The 24,194-nt window shown below is 37.6% G+C and overlaps 1 protein-coding gene across 5 annotated transcripts in view; it reads right to left on the reverse strand.

Moving 5' to 3' along the window:
• Positions 1-24,194, reverse strand: part of LOC149198107 (uncharacterized) — a 183,460-nt gene that overhangs the window by 54,210 nt on the left and 105,056 nt on the right. The gene's annotated exons all lie outside the window — the stretch shown is intronic.

Consider the following 24,194-nt stretch of genomic DNA (forward strand, 5'->3'; position numbering starts at 1 on the left):
CCAAACAAAAAACAGACCGAAGAGATGCTACTGATATGGCGAAAAATAAAGCAATAAAAGATCCAAATGATAACCCAAAAGGTTGAATTTGCCAGCTCAAAATGAGATATGAGAAAGATGATAAGGTGAATGTCGATGAAACTCCAGGAACAGAAAAACTCTATCCCCGGCAACGGCGCCAAAAAATGTTGGCGTTGCCGGGCCAGATGAAAAGATAAAAAAGAGAAGGATGATTGTCGTTGAAACACCGAGAACAAAGTGTCCCCGGCAACGGCGCCAAAAAATGTTGGCGTTGCCGGGCCAGATGAAAAGATAAGAAATGATAAAGATGATTGTCGTTGAAACGCCGAGAAAAAATGTCCCCGGCAACGGCGCCAAAAAATGTTGTCGCGCGGATTGACACGACAACGCTCGGATCGGGGGCTGTCACTCTGATCCCCGATCCCTCCGTTTAAGCCTGTCTCCCGCGGCTAAGGGGGGTAGACCCTGTGAGATGATGAGACCAACTGTCGACCAGTTGGTTGGGAGACACGAGACACGATTGAGATAAGCACTTAAAAGATTTAATTAATTTAGCAGACCAGTGCCTTAAGAGATTGTGGTTAAAACGATTACCTGTTAAATGATATAAAAATATGGACCATGAAAAGCGATCATCTATCATCAGCTAGAATCAGCTAAATCACAATGCTCTTAGAATGACAAAAACGATATCCAGCAACTGAAGATTTTAACAGATAAATGCCTTAAAATACCACGAGAATTATAAACCATTAACCAGATATCAATTTCGCATCTCGGCTTGAAAAAAACTTAGATCCCAGCATGAAAGATATACATAAAAACCACTGAGACTGGCAAAATGATTTTCCACAAAATTTTTATTTTTATTTTTTTCAAAAAAAATTTTAAATCTTTTTCAATTTTTTTATTTTTTATTTTTTTTATTTTTTTTATATTATAAAAATTAAAAATAAATCTAATAAAAAAAAAATTTAAAATTTTAAAATCTATTCTTAAAAAACTAATATTAAACTAAAAATTAAATTTAAAATTAAAAAAATCTAACAAAAATATTTTTATTTTTTATGTTTTCTATGACAAAATTTAAAACATAAGTCAAGATCTAAAATCTAACTATATCGTAAAACTAAGGCTAACATTTTAATTAAAACAAAACTAACATAAAAACTATGAAACTATGAAGTCTGCATATACCCTAAAATCAAAAAAGGTGCATACGTTAAATCTAAAAACCTACGTATTAATCAAAACATAAACCCAAAAAATTACCTGTTCAGTGAATCGATTTTACCTGCGGCGAGTCTATACATATCACCATAAATCCCAAACGCAGCTATTCGAAAATGATGAAACGTTACCTGAATCGAAATGCGACTGAGCTCACGCCAGAACCCGTGAGAAATCCGCATGGATGTTTGCTTGAAACGCAGACGGAAGTAGGGAGTTATTGTTTCTCTGCGTATGCATCTGAGGTGAGGCTGAGACCATTCGAATGTCAACCACAACCGCGGCTGAATAGCAACGACATACGATTCCTCGCAGGCCGGAAAGATCCTCAAATGACGACGTGAGCAGCTTTCAGTTCATGCAGAGTGCCATCGATGCATTCAAGGGCATACCTGGCCCGGAAACGAAAATGACGGAGATTCTTGAGCTGTAAATCGCATATCATCAAGCATTAAGCAGCCAAAGAAATGTATAACCCAAACGCTGAAAGGTAATACAGAAAAACGATATCGTAACCCATGTGCAAGCGTAAACACGATGGCGGATGACTGTAGATCGACTGCAAAGGGAAACTCGAAACGCTGGATAGTTTTCACGCCTGAAGCTTCTCAAGCAGCTTAGCATTCGATGGAGAAATCAGTTTCATGAATCGCTGAACAATTCTGCGTTGATAACGACGGCGGCCACTATGAATCGATTTTTTCTGCTGGCCCGTCAATAAAATTCGAATTTGCTTCCCTTCTCTTTTTGTGATGTTTCTGGCTATTGGAGATTACACGCACTGTTGGCAGTTTAGGTGAATCATGCCAAAAATACGTGCTTCTACCTCACGCTGATTCTGGCGATGCATGCTTTTCATACGCTGTCACGCCCTTCTCGATGGCGGATGTATTATTGAAAAATTTCTGGCCAATATACAGTGGATTGTTTTTGGCAGACAGGGATGTGATCATATAACTTTCTGCTCATAAACCTCTGAAGAGAAACCCTGTACCTGCAATTTCAAGAAAACAAAACCCTAATGAAGACTGCAAAAATAAAATTGAAACCCTAAGACAGCCCAATAATTTACAGATTTGGCCTCTGAAATGCCAGATTTAACAATAAGAGCAGCAGTATTTTCAATATATCAGAAACTCTGAACTTCACTGTAAGCAGAAAGAAAATCTCTCATGTAAAACAGGAAATAAAACTCTTAATGATTAACCCAGGGCTAAAATCAGCTGGGCTCTGCACAGAAAAGCCTGTGGGAGTCGGCTGGTTCAGCAACTTCCCCAAACGCCCACCTGTACCTTTTACCTAAAGATCTCCTGCACACCTCAAGCAAACATCAGTAAAGAGGGCAAGAAATGCTGCTAGAATTCAAGGAATAATGGAGATACCTGCCATTATTCCAAAAACCCTACAACATTCAAACCCTAGCACATGAGCAAGATACCTGTACCCACAATGCTCTGAAAACCAGCTATTATTAACCGCTGAAAACTGAAATATGCAGAAAAAAATGAAAACCTCACAGCAATTCCAGAGAGTAACACCAGCCAGTTTGAACCCCAAAGTCTTTTTATTAATCAGAAATCAGTTTACAAGAGAGCTTTCAGTACAGACTCACAGATCAGATGATCTAAAATGACCCCCTAAGACCCTATATAAAGGAAATGATCCCAACGGCTAGTTTTGGGTGATCCATGTAGAACTGATCTCGACCGTTGATGAGGATCAAGACATCTCTTGATCTCATCCGTCGATTTATTAACTTAAAATATTATTATTTTATTAGTTAGGGTTTTTTGCTTCATTTTTTAATTTTTTTATTAATTTTTTATTATTTTATTATTTTTATTCATTTTTTTAAGATGGATCATCAAACTAAGCCGTTGGAAACATCACCTAGGACCTAGGACCTAGGACTCATGAGGGGATTTACAACTTTTTCAACCCTCAAGACACATTTCATCATGATTTTTACAATTTACATCTCAAAGGGATGAACCCACTTAACACAGACCCTCATAGAACACCCAGTTCTGCGACACAACTATAATCTAGCAGATTAACATATAAGACTCTCCTAAAGTTCTGATGACGAAATCCATCCCGGCTTTGGGGTCAGGTTTGAAGGAAAACTCTGCCGATCGTAGATCGATGAGACGAAAAACCTCCCGGGACGCATATCATCATTAGAAAGTTAGGTCCACCTAGGCAACTTTACATACATCACTCTGATCTGCTTAGATTATTTACAACTTATACATGCACACTGGGTTTACAACAAAAATGATCAAGCTGCTGATGATGGCAGGATGGCACGGACATGCTGTTCAGGTGCTGCTTCTTTCTGTCAAGAAAAACGGGATGCACTGCATGGGTAGTTGACCAGTAGAGGTCAACATCTGGCTCTACTTGGGGACACGTTGCTGCTTGCAGGAATGTGAGAATCCAGAATCTGCATCCATACAACACAAAAATAAGTAGCGTCCATCCCAAAAAATCAGCATATACATTAAGCACAGGAAAGATAAAAGCTCTTCATTTATTAACTATCTAATAGCATGAAAAGTAAATCTAATCCTAAAACAGAAATGAAATGCTGAAAAGACAAGGAGTAGAGTTAGAAATACAATACAAAAAATGCCTCACGGCATCAGATGTGTTCAATATAGTGCATACTGAGCATTTGCCTGCTTTCAGGCAAATCTGTCGGCTGCTTGTCGGATGTGCCATGTCCAATTTTGCATATGGTAGGACTCTTTCCTATCCGAAAATCAAGCTGCTCACGGCCGTCTGATGCATCAAATCTTCTTCTTATTTTCTTTCTCTTACGTTTTTTCTTTCTGGTAGGTTGAATTACTGATGACCTGGAACTTTCTGTTTCAAAACTATCAGATGAAGTATGCGTGATATGTCTTTCTTTAGCCCGCATCTGATCTTTATCATTCTTAAGTCTGTCTGGATCACCTTCAATCAACCATCTTTCAATCGAATCAATAACCTCCTCATAATAAGATGGAGCTTGTTGCAGCACATGAGAAGGCTCCTGATCTATTGATGTCACCTGGTTTCTTTCATTTTCCAACTGCTGAAACCTTTGAACCTGTATTCTAATGGCATCCATCTGTCTAGAGTGTTCAACCTTTATATCATTGATTTGTCTGGCATGGTATTCTTGCATGTCTTTTATTACTTTAACATTTCCTTCCTTTATGTTCATCAAGCAGTGCTGTATGGAATTTATTTCTTCTCTGTGATTTGCTTGCATGTCAGCCAACTGATTGTTATGATTGAATGTCATGATAGTCATTTCCTCATCCATAGTGAATAACTTATTTTGCATAGAGTCAATTTCCCTATCATAATCAGCTTTCATGGTCACCATATTTTCCTCTAAGACTGACATCTTGCTATGCATGTTTCCAATTTCTGTTTCATATTTAGTTTTTATGGCCTCAATTTCTTTAGCATGGTGACTTTGCGTGACCTCAATCTCCCTAATACGTTTTTCCAGATGAGTGCATAAAGTTTTCACATCATTGACATAATTAGTTTGATTGATTTCCATATTTCTTACCAACATCATTAGATTTCGTAAAATTTGCTTTTGCTCTTCCCTTTCATTGTCATTTGTCCCTGATTTTTCACTATCATGAACTTGATCTGCAATATTTCCGGTGGATGACACATTCTGACATGATGAATCGTCTTGGGATCTTTCAGCTGGACCACTTATCAAATTACTTACATTCTGTTGCACAATTTTAGAGGCAGAAGGCAAGCTGTTTGGACTATCATATCTATCTTTAAAAGCATTGAGAATGTCTTGTAAAGAAGTGAAAAATTCATTAGGAAAATTATTAAACCAATTCAAGGCATCACCCTCTAAAGAATGGACAAATAGACGCATCTTGAAATCTTCATGATTATATTGAGGAAATCTACAATATAAGATCATTACACAAGTAAACCTGTTTAAATGCTGTCCAACAGTGACCGAATCACCACCCGAGAACTTAAATAATTTACCAATGGCCTCTTTCGGAAGATCATGGAGATTATCAGTAAAATGACATGGTTTAAATGAATAATCCATGATGAACAATAAGGGATCAACTGGATGATAGAAAAAGATTTCTGCTCAAGAAAATTAAGAGATGAGAGAAGTGGAGTCGCCACTTGAACAATGAATCTGATTCTAGGATCCAAAAAGTAACCACAAGCAGATATGAGGAAAGCTTCTTGTCTGGGAAAAATGAGAAAGTGGAGTCGCCACCCAAACAAAAAACAGACCGAAGAGATGCTACTGATATGGCGAAAAATAAAGCAATAAAAGATCCAAATGATAACCCAAAAGGTTGAATTTGCCAGCTCAAAATGAGAGATGAGAAAGATGATAAGGTGAATGTCGATGAAACTCCAGGAACAGAAAAACTCTATCCCCGGCAACGGCGCCAAAAAATGTTGGCGTTGCCGGGCCAGATGAAAAGATAAAAAAGAGAAGGATGATTGTCGTTGAAACACCGAGAACAAAGTGTCCCCGGCAACGGCGCCAAAAAATGTTGGCGTTGCCGGGCCAGATGAAAAGATAAGAAATGATAAAGATGATTGTCGTTGAAACGCCGAGAAAAAATGTCCCCGGCAACGGCGCCAAAAAATGTTGTCGCGCGGATTGACACGACAACGCTCGGATCGGGGGCTGTCACTCTGATCCCCGATCCCTCCGTTTAAGCCTGTCTCCCGCGGCTAAGGGGGGTAGACCCTGTGAGATGATGAGACCAACTGTCGACCAGTTGGTTGGGAGACACGAGACACGATTGAGATAAGCACTTAAAAGATTTAATTAATTTAGCAGACCAGTGCCTTAAGAGATTGTGGTTAAAACGATTACCTGTTAAATGATATAAAAATATGGACCATGAAAAGCGATCATCTATCATCAGCTAGAATCAGCTAAATCACAATGCTCTTAGAATGACAAAAACGATATCCAGCAACTGAAGATTTTAACAGATAAATGCCTTAAAATACCACGAGAATTATAAACCATTAACCAGATATCAATTTCGCATCTCGGCTTGAAAAAAACTTAGATCCCAGCATGAAAGATATACATAAAAACCACTGAGACTGGCAAAATGATTTTCCACAAAATTTTTATTTTTATTTTTTTCAAAAAAAAATTTAAATCTTTTTCAATTTTTTTATTTTTTATTTTTTTTATTTTTTTTATATTATAAAAATTAAAAATAAATCTAATAAAAAAAGAATTTAAAATTTTAAAATCTATTCTTAAAAAACTAATATTAAACTAAAAATTAAATTTAAAATTAAAAAAATCTAACAAAAATATTTTTATTTTTTATGTTTTCTATGACAAAATTTAAAACATAAGTCAAGATCTAAAATCTAACTATATCGTAAAACTAAGGCTAACATTTTAATTAAAACAAAACTAACATAAAAACTATGAAACTATGAAGTCTGCATATACCCTAAAATCAAAAAAGGTGCATACGTTAAATCTAAAAACCTACGTATTAATCAAAACATAAACCCAAAAAATTACCTGTTCAGTGAATCGATTTTACCTGCGGCGAGTCTATACATATCACCATAAATCCCAAACGCAGCTATTCGAAAATGATGAAACGTTACCTGAATCGAAATGCGACTGAGCTCACGCCAGAACCCGTGAGAAATCCGCATGGATGTTTGCTTGAAACGCAGACAGAAGTAGGGAGTTATTGTTTCTCTGCGTATGCATCTGAGGTGAGGCCGAGACCATTCGAATGTCAACCACAACCGCGGCTGAATAGCAACGACATACGATTCCTCGCAGGCTGGAAAGATCCTCAAATGACGACATGAGCAGCTTTCAGTTCATGCAGAGTGCCATCGATGCATTCAAGGGCATACCTGGCCCGGAAACGAAAATGACGGAGATTCTTGAGCTGTAAATCGCATATCATCAAGCATTAAGCAGCCAAAGAAACGTATAACCCAAACGCTGAAAGGTAATACAGAAAAACGATATCGTAACCCATGTGCAAGCGTAAACACGATGGCGGATGACTGTAGATCGACTGCAAAGGGAAACTCGAAAAGCTGGATAGTTTTCACGCCTGAAGCTTCTCAAGCAGCTTAGCATTCGATGGAGAAATCAGTTTCATGAATCGCTGAACAATTCTGCGTTGATAACGACGGCAGCCACTATGAATCGATTTTTTCTGCTGGCCCGTCAATAAAATTCGAATTTGCTTCCCTTCTCTTTTTGTGATGTTTCTGGCTATTGGAGATTACACGCACTGTTGGCAGTTTAGGTGAATCATGCCAAAAATACGTGCTTCTACCTCACGCTGATTCTGGCGATGCATGCTTTTCATACGCTGTCACGCCCTTCTCGATGGCGGATGTATTATTGAAAAATTTCTGGCCAATATACAGTGGATTGTTTTTGGCAGACAGGGATGTGATCATATAACTTTCTACTCATAAACCTCTGAAGAGAAACCCTGTACCTGCAATTTCAAGAAAACAAAACCCTAATGAAGACTGCAAAAATAAAATTGAAACCCTAAGACAGCCCAATAATTTACAGATTTGGCCTCTGAAATGCCAGATTTAACAATAAGAGCAGCAGTATTTTCAATATATCAGAAACTTTGAACTTCACTGTAAGCAGAAAGAAAATCTCTCATGTAAAACAGGAAATAAAACTCTTAATGATTAACCCAGGGCTAAAATCAGCTGGGCTCTGCACAGAAAAGCCTGTGGGAGTCGGCTGGTTCAGCAACTTCCCTAAACGCCCACCTGTACCTTTTACCTAAAGATCTCCTGCACACCTCAAGCAAACATCAGTAAAGACGGCAAGAAATGCTGCTAGAATTCAAGGAATAATGGAGATACCTGCCATTATTCCAAAAACCCTACAACATTCAAACCCTAGCACATGAGCAAGATACCTGTACCCACAATGCTCTGAAAACCAGCTATTATTAACCGCTGAAAACTGAAATATGCAGAAAAAAATTGAAAACCTCACAGCAATTCCAGAGAGTAACACCAGCCAGTTTGAACCCCAAAGTCTTTTTATTAATCAGAAATCAGTTTACAAGAGAGCTTTCAGTACAGACTCACAGATCAGATGATCTAAAATGACCCCCTAAGACCCTATATAAAGGAAATGATCCCAACGGCTAGTTTTGGGTGATCCATGTAGAACTGATCTCGACCGTTGATGAGGATCAAGACATCTCTTGATCTCATCCGTCGATTTATTAACTTAAAATATTATTATTTTATTAGTTAGGGTTTTTTGCTTCATTTTTTAATTTTTTTATTAATTTTTTATTATTTTATTATTTTTATTCATTTTTTTAAGATGGATCATCAAACTAAGCCGTTGGAAACATCACCTAGGACCTAGGACCTAGGACTCATGAGGGGATTTACAACTTTTTCAACCCTCAAGACACATTTCATCATGATTTTTACAATTTACATCTCAAAGGGATGAACCCACTTAACACAGACCCTCATAGAACACCCAGTTCTGCGACACAACTATAATCTAGCAGATTAACATATAAGACTCTCCTAAAGTTCTGATGACGAAATCCATCCCGGCTTTGGGGTCAGGTTTGAAGGAAAACTCTGCCGATCGTAGATCGGTGAGACGAAAAACCTCCCGGGACGCATATCATCATTAGAAAGTTAGGTCCACCTAGGTAACTTTACATACATGACTCTGATCTGCTTAGATTATTTACAACTTATACATGCACACTGGGTTTACAACAAAAATGATCAAGCTGCTGATGATGGCAGGATGGCACGGACATGCTGTTCAGGTGCTGCTTCTTTCTGTCAAGAAAAACGGGATGCACTGCATGGGTAGTTGACCAGTAGAGGTCAACACAGCCCTTTAGTGAACTCGACTTGGCAAAATAAGCCTCAAAAGGGCTCACGACATCCTTGGAAATCGAACCTCCAACACTTGCCAAAGGTCCTGCAAACACTTGTTAGATGTTGCGGGAAGTTGTTTTTCAAAAGCTGCCACACAAGAGTTAGCAAACAATCCAAACAATGGCTGCAAAATAAGTTAAATATTAATGGAAAAATCAGCAAGATAAAATGTATATGTACAATTATAATTTACAAAAGGCTAAGCTAAAGAGTGAGAGTAAACTCTCGTTTTTGCTTAGCCATCTTCAAGCTTTTAGATAGCAAATGAAAGAAATGAAGTACAACGTTTTTTTTTAAAATAGATTTAAATTTAGAAGTTCTCGGCTTGTGTATAAGCTATGTGTTGAAATCCCTGCAAAACCACTTTGTAAGATAAGACTATGAAGGTTCAAAGAACAAATGAGATCTCCTTTAAGAATGTATCAAGAGTGGGTTGGTCTCTCCAAAGACTTCCCCTCATGCTTGATTCTGTAATCCCAACAAGATTGTTCCCTCTACAAAACTTCAATCAAGAATTAGTTCCATATAGATTTAGCTATAAACAATGATAAGAAACTCTAGAGATTTATTTAAAACCAACTAGAGCATTCTATACCTATAGCATACTTCTAAATCAAATGTAAATGCAAGATAGCTCTACATTAACAAATCTACAAGAGCATATGGAAGCAAATTAGATCAACGCATGAGTAAAAGGAATTATACCAATGCTCAACAATTCATCACACTCGAAAAGGAAGAACACCTCATAAATGAAACCCCAAAGTTTTTATTGATATTTCCGAAAGTGTACAAGGCAGCAGCGCTTCGCAAGCACAATAGCTAGTAACAATCTTATACAATGTGAGAGCCCATGACTCTATTATATAGAGAGTTGGGAGCAAATCCCAATGAAGAATGTCAATGACAAATGGCATTAGAGCCAATCCCAATGTAGAAGTGATTAAACAAGTGGCATGAGGTGACAATCCCAAAGAGAAATTCGAATTTGTTGAATGGAGCTCCAATGCCAAGTGTAAAAATCGAATTCTGGCAAGTGGACATCATTTTCTTCTTCCCTTATGTGTCAAATTCGAATTTTATGGTGGAATGACAAGTGTATATGGGTGGTAACCCATGTGGGGACAATTTCCCACAAAAATCTCCACCAAATATTCTCCCAAATCCTCCCAAATGTGCATTAACTTCACAAATTCGAATTTCCAAACAGCTTTTTCATTTAATGCCAGAAATTCGATTTTATTTGAGCACATGTCCTTTCCTTGATTTTAGGAGTCCACATCACCTTGGGACTTCACTTTAACTCCCCCATAATTTTCCACCTCATTTCCACAACATTTAGCATGTGTGGATATTTATTTTTCTCCATTTATTTAATTTCTGGCTTAATTAATTGCCAAATTTCCCACTAAACTTAGGAAAAATGGGTTTTGAGGGTCCAAAACACATTATTAACCCCTCAAAGTGTGTCATAGTAGAAAGTTGAGAGTGAGAGGTGTAATTTTGATTACTCATACCCCATACAACTTCTCTAGACTACACTTATTACAATTTAAATACAATTTTATTTGCAATTTTTGACTTGCGGGAAATCTAAAAAATTAAAAAATGACTACTTAGACCTAACCAAATTCCACGAAATTTTTTGTGTGATCTAGTATGGTAATATACATCGACTCTAGACACTAAGATGTGTTAGGGGCTCAACCTTCAAACCGTCACCCCGGCTTTGGGGTAAAAAATGAGTGAAAAAACCCAGAAAATTATCCGCCTCTGAAAAAGAAGGGATAATTAACCAGATAAAAAAACACTCCAAGGTGTACTCGTTTGCTGATCGAGTCCCAACATCCTAGGCCTGTTACAGACTCAAAACTCATCATTACTAGTATCACTTATTACAATTCCCCGTAGGGTGTGGAATCTGGGTACAAGAAAGATGATGAGAAGATAGAAGTAGAGTTAAAAAACTCTGTTCACTGACGATATCTGATGGTACAAGTGTCATCTGGATCATCCTTTGGCATGGAGTCTTCATATAATCATCAGGTGCCACTCCAATGGTCAACAAGCGCATAGGGAACGAAGGTGCAATGCAGTGGAAAGTGTTGATCGTGTGAGGGAGGAGTGGGATGGATGAATGAATTTACACAGGCGGGAGGATTCGACGCTCTGATACCAATGTAGCACCAACTTACTCTTGAATGCTTAATATTCATAAACATTGATGAATTTCAATTATATCTATTTATTCAGATGCAAAAGATGATTATTACAAGGCTATGACAGTTCTCCATTATAGGAGTTGACTGGCCATGAACCCCAAAGACACGTCCCTTGGGAACTGATGTCTATTCAAAACTAAATGACTTTTATCTTAATTAAATTTATTAATTTATTTATTGTCAATATATATATATATATATAATTTACATTTATTGAGTTATGAATTTTAATTCATAACAAATGGTTGACCTCCTAGTTATGCAAATCTAGGTGCTTCAGGATTTCACACATTCAGGATGACAAATTAGCGGTAACATTTTGGTGTCATTGCTAGGGATAAATTCCATTTCCCGTAACTCTTGAAGACTATGCTTCATGGTGTTTAGATGGGGGTGTTATTTTGAAGATTTTCATCTCATCATGGTGACTCTATTTATGAACTCTTGCTGATTTTGGAGTTGAGAATTGTTACCCACCAAAATGGGTAACCTCCTAGGAGAAAACTTTTCTCCTAATTTGGGGAATCATCCAACTAGCAGCCCTAGTTGGACTATTCTGACTGCCTCGCTTTGCCTTCAGCTGCTTCAGAAACTACTTGCTCGACCTTTCCGGAAGTCCTTCTCTGGTGACTAGAACTCGAATTATAATCTCTGCAACATGAACTGGCATGTCTGGCAAACTCGTACATCCTTCTACAATTGGAAAATTATGGATGTCCTCCAGAAAATGGAACTGGAAACCCTCTAGGAAAATTTGGAAATTCCTCCCTCTGTGTGTGCACTTTCTCTTCCACCCGACACTAATTTTGCTCTAGCAAACTGTTGCAAAACCCTCTGTGCCCAGACAAGGAATTTGCTCAGTGAAAATATGAGCTATTGGTAATCCCACTGCCGTTTGGAATCACTCACTCTGGCAAGCAAAATTTTTCTGCCAACCCGAACTGAAAAATTGAACTACCCAAAAATTTGCACTGCCTAGCTAGGCACTGCGCAGCCCCCAAAAAATTCGTCCAACTGCTCCCACTGAACAACGAATTTTCTTCTCTGCTTCTGAGCTTCCCCGTCTGATCAAAATCGCTCTGATAAAATGTGAAAATTTCACTACTAAAATTCTATTGCAGCAACTGGGATTAATTCTTCTAATTGTAAATTAATTTAGCAGTTTATTCCTACGGCAACAACGAATTAATCACACTGCAATCTTCACAAATAAAAATACTACGGAAGATAAACTGGAAACTGAGAAAATACTGGTGCACACACAAAAATATGACACTGTTATTTTTGGACAAAAGTCCCCGAAAAAACCCAACTTGAGAAAACCGTTGCAGCAGCTGAGGGTTTCTATTATTAAGCAGCAATGAGAAAATTCGGAGTTCAATAAATATCGCCAAACTAGTGAATCTATCCAACGGAAAAACTGGCAAAACATTGTTGAGGGATTTTACCCTCACTCTAAGCAATCCTGGCACTCTCTGACCTCTAAAAAGCTAGTCGTCCAAGTGGTTTGTGCAGGCTCTGTATCACCCTAGCGTTGCCTGCCACACGCACTCCCTGAATCCACTGCCAATCTAGTCCTCCTGCCTGTGTTTCGCAACATGGACTAACTGCCTCTAATGGATTCTTATCTCTGGCGATGTGATCGTTGACTAACCCCCGCGGGTTTTGGCCTAACAGCAATCATGATTCCCAACAGGTGGTATCAGAGCATAGGTCACGAGTTCGATACACACCTGGCTCGCATTGGGGGGAGATTGTTGGATATTGGATAAACCAATGCTCCTTATGTGTTTTGCGACATGGACTAACTACCTCTCATGGATCCTTATCTCTGGCGATGTGATCGTTGACTAACACCTGCAGGTTTTGGTCTAACGGCTATCGTGATTCCCAATAGTCCAGTATTTTCGTTGGGCAGATTCCTTGTTTGGGTGTAGAAGGGTTTTGCAACAATTGCTAGAGCAGAATCAACGTCGGGTGGAAGAGACAGTGCACACATAGAGAATTTCTATCAGAGGGTTTCTAGTTTAGAAATTTGATTTTCCCATTGTAGTTGGCAATAGTTGCGAGCAGAGTTTCTTACTCCAAAAGGGAGTGCAAGTAGCAGATTCAGCAGTCGAGCAGAGGGAAGAGGGAGATTTTCAACCAGATTCAGAGATGGCCACAGCTGGGCTTAGAGATCAGGATAGGTTGGAGCGAGCCTCCAACTTTGTCATCTAGAAAGCCAGGATATCCTTCCTATTGGATGAATATGGCATGAAAGCCTATGTAGATAATGTAGTGGCAATACCGCAAGATGCAAATCAGCTAAAGGAGTACAGGAAAGAGATGGTGAAGGCGAAGAAAATGATCTTGGATGGTGTCCGAGACCATATAGTCTCGCATATATCTGGCAAGAACACTACCAAGGAGATGTGGGATGCTCTCGACCAGCTGTATCAAAATCCTTCCGAGCAACGGAAGATGTTCTAGTAGGAGAAGCTGAGAAACATAAGGATGCAAAAGGGTGAAGGCATAGATCCCTTCCTCACCAGGATTCAGGAAATCGAGGATCAACTTGCAGTCGTTGGGGAGGCGCCTCAACCGACAAAGCTTGTGCATTTGACATTGAACAGTGTCTCAAAGGAGTGGCAAGTCTTTGTCCAAAGTATCTTGGGCCGAGACACATTGCCTAGATGGGATGGAATGTGGTCAGACATGTAGCAGGAGGAGATGAGGCGAGCTATAGTAAAGAGCTCCATCACAATAGCAGTAGCAAAGGTTCGAGGGTGAGAAGGAAGAGGAGAATGTGGCCCTTGCATCAAAGGGTCATAGCTAGGGACAGGAGAAGAAGAAGAAGAAGGACCTATCTAAAGTCAAGTGCTTCAGGTGTGGCGAGTTTGGCCACTACATTACCCAGTGTCCTCTCAGGAAGAAGGACAAGTAGGAGATCAAATTAATCTGGGCTCTTCAGAAAACACGGATCAGGAGTTGGCTGGTCCAACTGAAAACTTCCCCAAACGCCCAATGATCTAAAAATCAAGACTTTCCTGCAAAACTCAATTCAACCATCAACATAGAGCGAGAAAACGATAATAAAATTCAGATAAATAGAGATACCTGCTATTATATTCAAAACTTAAATTATCATTCAAACCCCAGCGACTGAGCAAGATACCTGTACTCAAATCACTCTTCAGAAAGCTATCATCAATGGCTAAAAAGAAATCTATGCATGAAAATGACACATCTTACAGTATTTCCACGAAGAGTAACACCAGCAGAAATTAACCCCAAAGTCTTTCTTTATTGCTCATAAAAAGATTACAAGAGAGCTTTTCGCTTAGCACACAATCAAAAGATCGGATGAACTGACTAACAAATGACCTCCTATTTAAAGATAAATCTTCCAACGACTAGTCCGAGTGATCCTCGTCAAAGCAATCTCGATCGTTGATGAGGATCAAAATTCCTTTTAATCTCATCCGTCAAAATTTTAAATTCTTGAGGAAATTCGAATTTTTCAATTTAATGCATTTTAATTAATTCAAAAATTAAATTTTTGAATTAATTTCCTCAAAATTTTGACTTTGACTTAACCCCAGGGACCAAAGGCTTAAAATTTAGCAAAATAATCAATTTACCTTAGTCCCGGGACCTCTTAAAATTTAATTTTGAAGGACCAACAAATTTTGCCTTCGAAGAATTTAAATTTACCTAGAACCTAGAATTAATTAAATTTCTGGCTTAGGATTTTAATTAATTTTTTACCAGAAAATTTAATTAATTAACCTATGAGGAGATAAATTATTTTTCCAACCCTCAAGACACTTTACATCATGATTTTCACATTGTTTACATCTCAAAGGGGAAAACTCATTTGCAAAAAACCCTTACAGACTACCCAGTTCTGCAACACAAATATAATCTAGCAGACCAAGCAATTTGTAATAAAATAACCTAACCAAATAGTTAGGATTATTCCCAAATCACTTTTACATAGACTCGATCTAGAACACTAGGACTCCCCTAAGATCCCAGTGACAAAATCCATTCCGGCTTTGAGGTAAGGCTGAAGGAAAACTCTGTCGACCATTCGAGAATGGATCGATGAGACAAAAAACCTCCCAGAATGTAGATCATCACCAAAAAAGTAGGTTTACCTAGGCAATAACATATACGACACAGATCTGCTGAAATTATTTACATTTTACACATGCAGAAAGCGTTTACAATATAACATGATGATCAAGCTAATGATGATAGCTGAACGGCACGAACACATCGATCAGGCATTAGCCCTTTTGCCAAAAAAGGGGGTGTACTGCTATGGGTTGTTGACACGTAGTGGTCAACATCTGGCTCTACTTGGGGACACATTGCTGCACTGGACGAATTTGAGAATCCAGAATTTGCATCCATGCAAGACACAACATAACATAAGTAACGTCCATCCAAAAATCATCATATAACGTTAAGCACAGGAAAGATATAAGCTCTTCATTTATTAACTAGTCTAACAACATGAAAAACACAAATCTAACTACAAAATGAAATACTGAAATAACAGGGCATAAGGTTAGAAATATAATACAAAGATGCCCCATGGCATCAGATGCTTTCAATATAGTGCATACGGAGCATTTGCCTACTTCCAGAGAAATTTGTCAACTGTTTCTCGAATATGCCATGTCCAATCCTGCATACGGTAGGACTTTTTCCTATCCGAAAATCAAGCTGCTCGCGGCCATCTAATGTATCAAATCGCTTTCTCATTCTCTTTCTCTTGCGTTTTTTCTTTGTGGCAGGCTGCATCACTAATGACGTGGAACATTCTGCTTCAAAACTCTTGAATGAAGTATGTAAGACATGCGTGACATGTCTTTCTTCATGTTGCATATGCTCTGTCAGGAATGATGGATTAGTTACATAGGTGTCATGAGTTATAATTTGACCTTTTTTAATTTCTTCTTTGATCATTTCATTCTTAGTTAAATCTTCGTTAATGGAGTTAGCCTCTTTCTCGGGATATGCTTGTATGATAGCTAACTGATTATTATAATCGAATCTCATAATGGTCATTTCTTCATCCATAGTTGACATTCTGTTCTGAATCGAACTTATTTCTTCTTGATAACTTGTTTCCATGGCAGTTACTTGATTTGAATGATTAAATTCCATGATCGTCATATTTTCCTCTTGGGCTAATAACTTGCTTTGCATAGAATTAATTTCCCTGTCATGATTAGCTTTCATGGTTTCCACTTCCTGAGCACATTTTTCTACTATGGTGGCTACGTGATCAGAGTTTTTAATTTTCATGATTTCCATCTCCTTATCACGTTTTTCCAGGTGGGTGTACAAAGTCCTCATATCCTTGACATAATCAGTTATAAAAAAAAATTGCTTAAGCTCCATATTTTTTACCAACTGCGTTAGTTTTTCTAGAATTTGCTTATCATTTTCCCTTTCATTGTCGACACTGAGTTGACAACTTGTCCCTGTTTTTCCACTGTCATGGATTTGTCTTGCAACGGTACAAGTGGATGGCTCATTCTGATATGGAGAATTGTCTTGAAATCTTTCATTGACGGCTATCTCCTTTACAAGATCACTCTCATTCTGTTGCACAATGTTAAGGGCACAAGGCGAGCTACCTTGATCACCATATCTATCTGTAAAAGCATTGACGATGTCTTGTAAAGAAGCGAAAGAATCTTCAGGACAATTATGAAACCAATTCAAAGCATCACCCTCTAAACAAAAGGCAAATAGATGCATTTTGACATCTTCATGAATATACTAGGGAGAACTACAATATTTGAATATTGTATGAGCAACCCTGCGTAGATGCTTTCTAACAGGGACTTAATCACCACCCAAGAACAAAGGCAATTTATGAATGGCCTCTTCCGGTGTATCATGGAGAAAATCAATAAAATGACACGAGGTAAACGAATCATCCATGATGACTTGCTTGAAGGGATAAGGAGGGACCAAATGGATGCTAGAGAGAGACCCCTACTCAAGAAAATCAAGAGATCCACAAGAGGCGAGCTGCTAGTAGAAATTCTTATAAGAAATGAAAGAAGTGGAGTTGCCACTTGAACATGAATCTAGCTCTAAGATCCAAAAGACAAACAACTGGATATAAGGGAGGGTTTCTTGTTTGAGAAATAATGGATGAATAAGTGGAGTCGCCACCCAAATAAGAAACAAACCGAAATGTCCAGGTGCTAAAAGTGTAGTTGAATCGATTAATGAGATGACGAAAAATAAAGCGATGAAAAGATCAAACGACGCCAAGAAATGTTGTGTTGATGGGATAAGAAAAGATGAAAGATTAGATGATTAGAAAAAATGTCGTGAGAACCAAGGACAGAAAAACTCTATCCCCGGCAACGGCGCCAAAAAATGTTGTCATTGTCAGCTCAAATGAAAAGATGAGAAATGAGAAGAATGATGAGGAAATGTCATTGAAACGCTGAGAATAAAATGTTCCCGGCAACGGCGCCAAAAAATGTTGTCGCACAAAGTGTCTAGGCACCGCGACAATGCTCAGAGTAAGGGTTGTCACTCTTGATCCTTACTCACTCTGGTTAGACTCTCTCCTAGGCAAATCAAGGGGGGTAGTCCCTAAGGTAAATGGATGAGAAAGCCTGTGGATTACAGGCTCTAGGAGACTTTAATGATGGACAACTTGATGAATCTAAAGTAAGTCTCGGTCAATTTAGATGGATAAATTAAAATAAGACACAATCGCAAGATATAAATGACTAGAGACCAGTGCCTTTAATATTCGAATTAACCATAGACTAAATAAAACAAGTTATCAAGAGAAGACTTATAGATGTGGCAAAGTGACGATCATGAACAATTAATGTAAATGCCCAAAACTTTAACATGCAAGAGATTCCAGATTGAAAATGATTTTCATTAACTGCCTAGATCTAGATTCAATTAACTTTCTCCAACAGTCAATATGATTTAAAACGTTTATCGCACCTTGACAATAGAGAAATATCAAAAATGCATTTAATCACCAAATAACACTAAGGAACTTCAAATTTTAATTTTAATTATTCCTTAGGCAATAACTTCAATGTGAAAAATGAATAAGTAAAATAAATCAAAGGGTTAATGAATCGAATTTTTAATGGGTCGTAGGCCACGTTAAAAATTTGTAATGTTAAAGTGTGATTACTTTAATTTACTTTAGTTTATTTCATTTTTAAATTTTAGAATTTTTTAAAGTTTTAAACTTTTTTTTTTAATTTTTAGGATTTTTTAATTTTTTTAATGTTTTTTTTAAGATTTTTTAGATTTTCTTAGGATTTTTTTATTTTTTAGGATTTGAAGATTTTTTAATATTTTTAGAATTTTTTGATGTTTTATATTTTTAGTTTTTTTTTTGTTTAAAAGCTATGATTTTTAAATTTTTTAGAATTTCAAATAATAATAAAAAAAAAAGGAAAAAATCAAATGTCAAAAGAATTTTTATATTTTTTATTTTTTTAGATTTTTTGAAACTTTTATATTTTTTGAGTCAAAATTAAAATCATAAATAAAAAATCAAAAGATGAAATAAAATGGGATCAAAATAAAAGTGAAAACAAAATCTAATTTTTTTTTTTTAACTTTTAAGCAAAGAATGAAATCAAATATAAGTCTAGGCTAAATCATAACAAAAATAAAAAAATCGAAAGGAGGTTAATCCTAACTCATAAACATACATAATAAAAAAAATCGAATGCTTGTTGTATTATTTCTACAGGTATGCATTGACGGCGGAGCGAGGAGAGGAGCTGTTTGCATTTGCAAGTCGAGGAACGATGAGGAGTTTGACACAAAATGAGGGTTTGATGGCGGATGGATAGCGAGGGTATGAAGGAAGGGAGCCATGGGGGAAAGAGACTGCATGGAGGAACGTTGTTGCTAGCAGAAAGCGTTTGCAATGGATTTTCTGAAGTTTTTGAAGAGGCTGCGAGTCTAGATGAGGCTGAGAGTTGTGGGTGGATCTGCGTGGAGGAGAAGGATGGTTATCGGGCAGTGGAGCTAAAGTGAGGATGGGAAGTATGAGATAGCAGCAACAGCGAGGGTTTGGAGGTGAATGTTGTGGCCAAAGGGCAGCGTTTGAGGAGATCCGCGAGTAGGCAGAGAAAATAGCGAAAACTGCAAGTTTATGGAAGAGGGACAGCGTATGGAGCACTAAGAGAAAGGCTGCGGAATTGAGCGATGAAGGAATGAAGGATACTGCGCTTTTCTTTTTTTTCTTTTTTTTGCTTGTGATGCAGGCCCGGCAGCAACGTGAAAGGAGGAAAATGACTGCAGGAATGCTGCAGAAGAAGGGTTTCTAAAAAATTTCGAAATGCACAGTGAACCCCAAAAAAACCAAGCAGCAAATCAAAGAAACCAATCAGCAAAATGGTGGCCCAGAAACCCCTTAAAAATTTTCCAGAAATCTTAATTAAAATTTGCGAATCCACTTGCTTCAGATTTAACAGTGAAACCCTTAAAAAAATTCCAGATTAAAAACAAAAGTTTTAAATTTAAAACCCTGGACTGCAAAATGTCTGAATAATATCCCTGGAAAACGATTTTAATGAACCCCAGAGATCTAGATCTTACCCTCCAGGGCCTAGATTTGGACTCTACACAGTTTTCTCCTTCAGATCTGTAGCTGCAAGACAACAAGAAACACCCAAATGATATATACAATGACCCAAAAAACTAAAACCCAGAAAACCCAAGTCAGAAAACCAAAAATAATTACAGATCTATGTACATGAATGGTAGATCTATCAGATCTAGGGAGTGTGAGTCCAACTCCGCTCCCAAATCTGATAATCTGAGGCTCTCAACAGCCAGATCTATCGATTTAGCACAGAGAAAAAAATAAAATTTTTAAAGTTTAAAGGAGGTGTTGAGCTCAAAACCCTTCATGCATCACCCATAAAAAATATCTTATGATAAGCCCGGGATCAAATTAAGCTAGGCTCTTTAGAAAACACAGATCGGGAGTTGGCTGGTCCAACTGAAAACTTCCCCGAACGCCCGATGATCTAAAAATCAAGACTTTCCTACAAAACTCAATTCAACCATCAACATAGAGTGAGAAAACGATAATAAAATTCAGATAAATAGAGATACCTGCTATTATATTCAAAACTTAAATTATCATTCAAACCCCAGCGACTGAGCAAGATACCTGTACTCAAATCACTCTTCAGAAAGCTATCATCAATGGTTAAAAAGAAATCTATGCATGAAAATGACACATCTTACAGTGTTTCCACGAAGAGTAACACCAGCAGAAATTAACCCCAAAGTCTTTTTTTATTGCTCATAAAAAGATTACAAGAGAGCTTTTCGCTTAGCACATGATCAAAAGATCGGATAAACTGACTGACAAATGACCTCCTATTTAAAGATAAATCCTTCAACGGCTAGTTCGAGTGATCCTCGTCAAAGCAATCTCGACCGTTGATGAGGATCAAAATTCCTTTTAATCTCATCCGTCCAAATTTTAAATTCTTAAAGAAATTCGAATTTTTCAATTTAATGCATTTTAATTAATTCAAAAATAAATTTTTTGAATTAATTTCCTCAAAATTTTGACTTTGACTTAACCCCAAGGACCAAAGGCTTAAAATTTAGCAAAATAATCAATTTACCTTAGTCCCGGAACCTCTTAAAATTTAATTTTGAAGGACCAACGAATTTTGCCTTCGAAGAATTTAAATTTACCTAGGACCTAGAATTAATTAAATTTCTGGCTTAGGATTTTAATTAATTTTTTACCAGAAAATTTAATTAATTAACTTATGAGGGGATAAATTATTTTTCCAACCTGCAAGACACTTTACATCATGATTTTCACATTTTTTACATCTCGAGAGGGAAAACCCATTTGCAAAAGACCCTCACAGACTACCCAGTTCTGCGACACAAATATAATCTAGCAAACCAAGCAATTTGTAATAAAATAACCTAACCAAATAGTTAGGATTATTCCCAAATCACTTTTACATAAACTCAATCTAGAACACTAGGAATCCCGTAAAATCCCAGTGACAAATTCCATTCCGGCTTTGGGGTAAGGCTGAAGGAAAACTCTGCCGACCATTCGAGAATGGATCAATGAGACAAAAAACCTCTCGGAATGTAGATCATCACCAGAAAAGTAGGTTTACCTAGGCAATTACATACACGACACGGATCTACCGAGATTACTTACATTTTACACATGCAGAAAGGGTTTACAATATAACATGATGATCAGGCTGATGATGATAGTTGAACGGCACGAACACATCGATCAGGGACTATCCCTTTTGCGAAAAAAGGGGGTGTACTGCTATGGGTCGTTGACACGTAGTGGTCAACAGGCAGCATGGGAAGTATGACCAGCATGGCAAGCGTGAACAACATGGACAGTTGTGGCAAGCATGGTGCTGCAAGCACATGAGACATGCTGTATGGCAACATGGTTCAACAATGGCACATGGGATAGCAGTGCAGCATAAGGTGCAGCAATCATGAGGTCCAGCAATGTGATGATGGGTGCAACATGGTGCAGCACGGTGAGGTGCAGCATGATGACGAGATACAACACAATGATAGATGAAGGAGTCACCTTAGAGAATCAGTTGAAACAGCATGTCTTCAACTGATCTCATGTATCATATTCTTAGAGATGATCTATGCTCTTATCTAGATAAGTCAAAGTGTTGACTTTTGCTGTAAATGTACTATCTCTCTCTCTCTCTATTGAACTATTGAAGAACATATAAGAAGAATTGATCAAGGGTTTTCCCACATTGGGGTCTGTCCCTGGCTAGCGCCACATCTTGTGTCCTCTTGTCTTGACTTGTTTTTTGCGATTTATGTTTATGTTCTATCTGTAGTTTACTTTAATGCTGAAGTGATTGCTAATCTGGAAAATATATTGAGCTAACTGTGAAAACTGAAATAAATTGCTCTAATCATAGAATATACCTAAACTTAACAAAAGCTAATCTTCAGGTATGATGCGAGTTTTCTGAAAGAGATTTGTTGTGCTTTTGTGGTAAGATATGCAAAGTTGCAGAGCTATAGATGCGATTTTTTTGTGGAAGTAATGTGAGCTCCTCCTGTGGCATAATACGAGTTTCCTAAGGGCTGATGAAGGAAGGATGAATTGGTTTTTCTGAGTTTTCCTTGTGGAACAAAAGCATGGCAAAATAAAGGGTTGACTTGGCGCTCGTGGGGATATTGCTCTTGGTCTTGGGTCTTGGATCTCTCACTTTGATACGATTCTATAAGAAGAGAATTTATTTTCTATGTTTTCCCCTTGGGAAGGGATTTTTCCCAGGCTTGGAGCCTATATCTTGTGTTCATTATTCTTTTGTGATCTTCATGATGTATGGATTTGATAATTGTTTGATGAAGAAATATAATATACAGTAAAAAGAAGCTAATGATATTCACAAGCAATTATCATTGAAAGAGAAATCACCTTAATGCTAAGCCTCCATATTTCTCAACAACATCCACCTCATTATTGTGTCTTTGTATGGATTTTTTCTTATGAGGCATCTCAGAAGACCTGGTAGATTTTGAGCCAACAAGAACAAGAAGCAAAGATTTGAAGAATTCACCTTGGCCAACTCCACTCATTCTTGGTATGAGGTATAATAGTGTAATTTTCAGATTTCAAATCAAGTTTTATTTTCATGGCACCTCGGTCCTTCCATCTTCTATATCCATCCAACCAACTCAAGTTAGGATATTTTACCATCAAAATGGATTCTCCATCAAATAAACATCAAAGATATTGAAAGGGAAATTAATTACCAACAAGAAATTTCTAAGAGGTAAGTTGCAACAACTCAAACTTAAGAAAAAAGGTACAATCTTACCCATCATTAGCCCTTCAAAGCATATCATCTTGCAAGTATTTTCATCAATAACAATTATCAGGTGTCGTCCCAAAAGAAGCAAGACCTTCAACTTTCAATTGATTTCGGCCTATCTTGTTATGCAACTCATCATATAAAATCATCACCAAAATCCTTGCCAACTGCATAAAACCTCTCCTATCCAATTTAATCTCAGAAAATCAAGGCGGGTTTGTTCCCAACAGACAAATCGTGGATAATATCATGATCATTCAAGAAGCACTGCATTCCAGTTTAGCAAGAAATGAGCAGGGCTTCATTCTAAAACTTGACATGGCAAATGCTTTCGATAGAGTCAATCTGTCTTTTTTATCAGTTGTTCTCAAAAAATTTGGCTTCTCTATTGAGCTTATAGAAATAATAAAAGCATGTATTATCGGCCCGTGGATAGCCCCTCTCATCAATGGAAGGTCGAGTGAGATTCTTCGAGCCCTCTCGATGCCCTATGTGTCTCATGGCAGAAGAGAGCATCCAACACCTCTTCCTTGATTGCAACCTTGCAAAAGAATGTTGGACTCTGCTTGTAAGTCCCTTGGAACTAGATGTGAACCCATCTCTACCCTTCAATGAGTTCTATTTAGCATGGAAAAATGAGTATCCTTATTCTCTCAAAAATAAGAACACCATTAAAAGACATTGGACAAGCTTACCCTCCTTCCTCTACTGGCAAATATGGCTCATAAGGAACAAACAAATATTCCAGAACTATAAGCCAGAAGTCGGCAAGGTGCTCTCAAAAGCATGGGGGCTAGCAACAGAATTCCTATCAGCTAAAGGAACAAAAACCATAAACCTCAATCAGCTTCGACAAGAAGAAAGAACGTGGATCAGATATGCAAACAAC

This window comes from Pinus tabuliformis, chromosome 2_2, assembly GCF_031772625.1.
Source record: "Pinus tabuliformis cultivar Carrire ecotype Pingquan chromosome 2_2, CPIR1, whole genome shotgun sequence".
NCBI lineage: Eukaryota > Viridiplantae > Streptophyta > Pinopsida > Pinales > Pinaceae > Pinus > Pinus tabuliformis.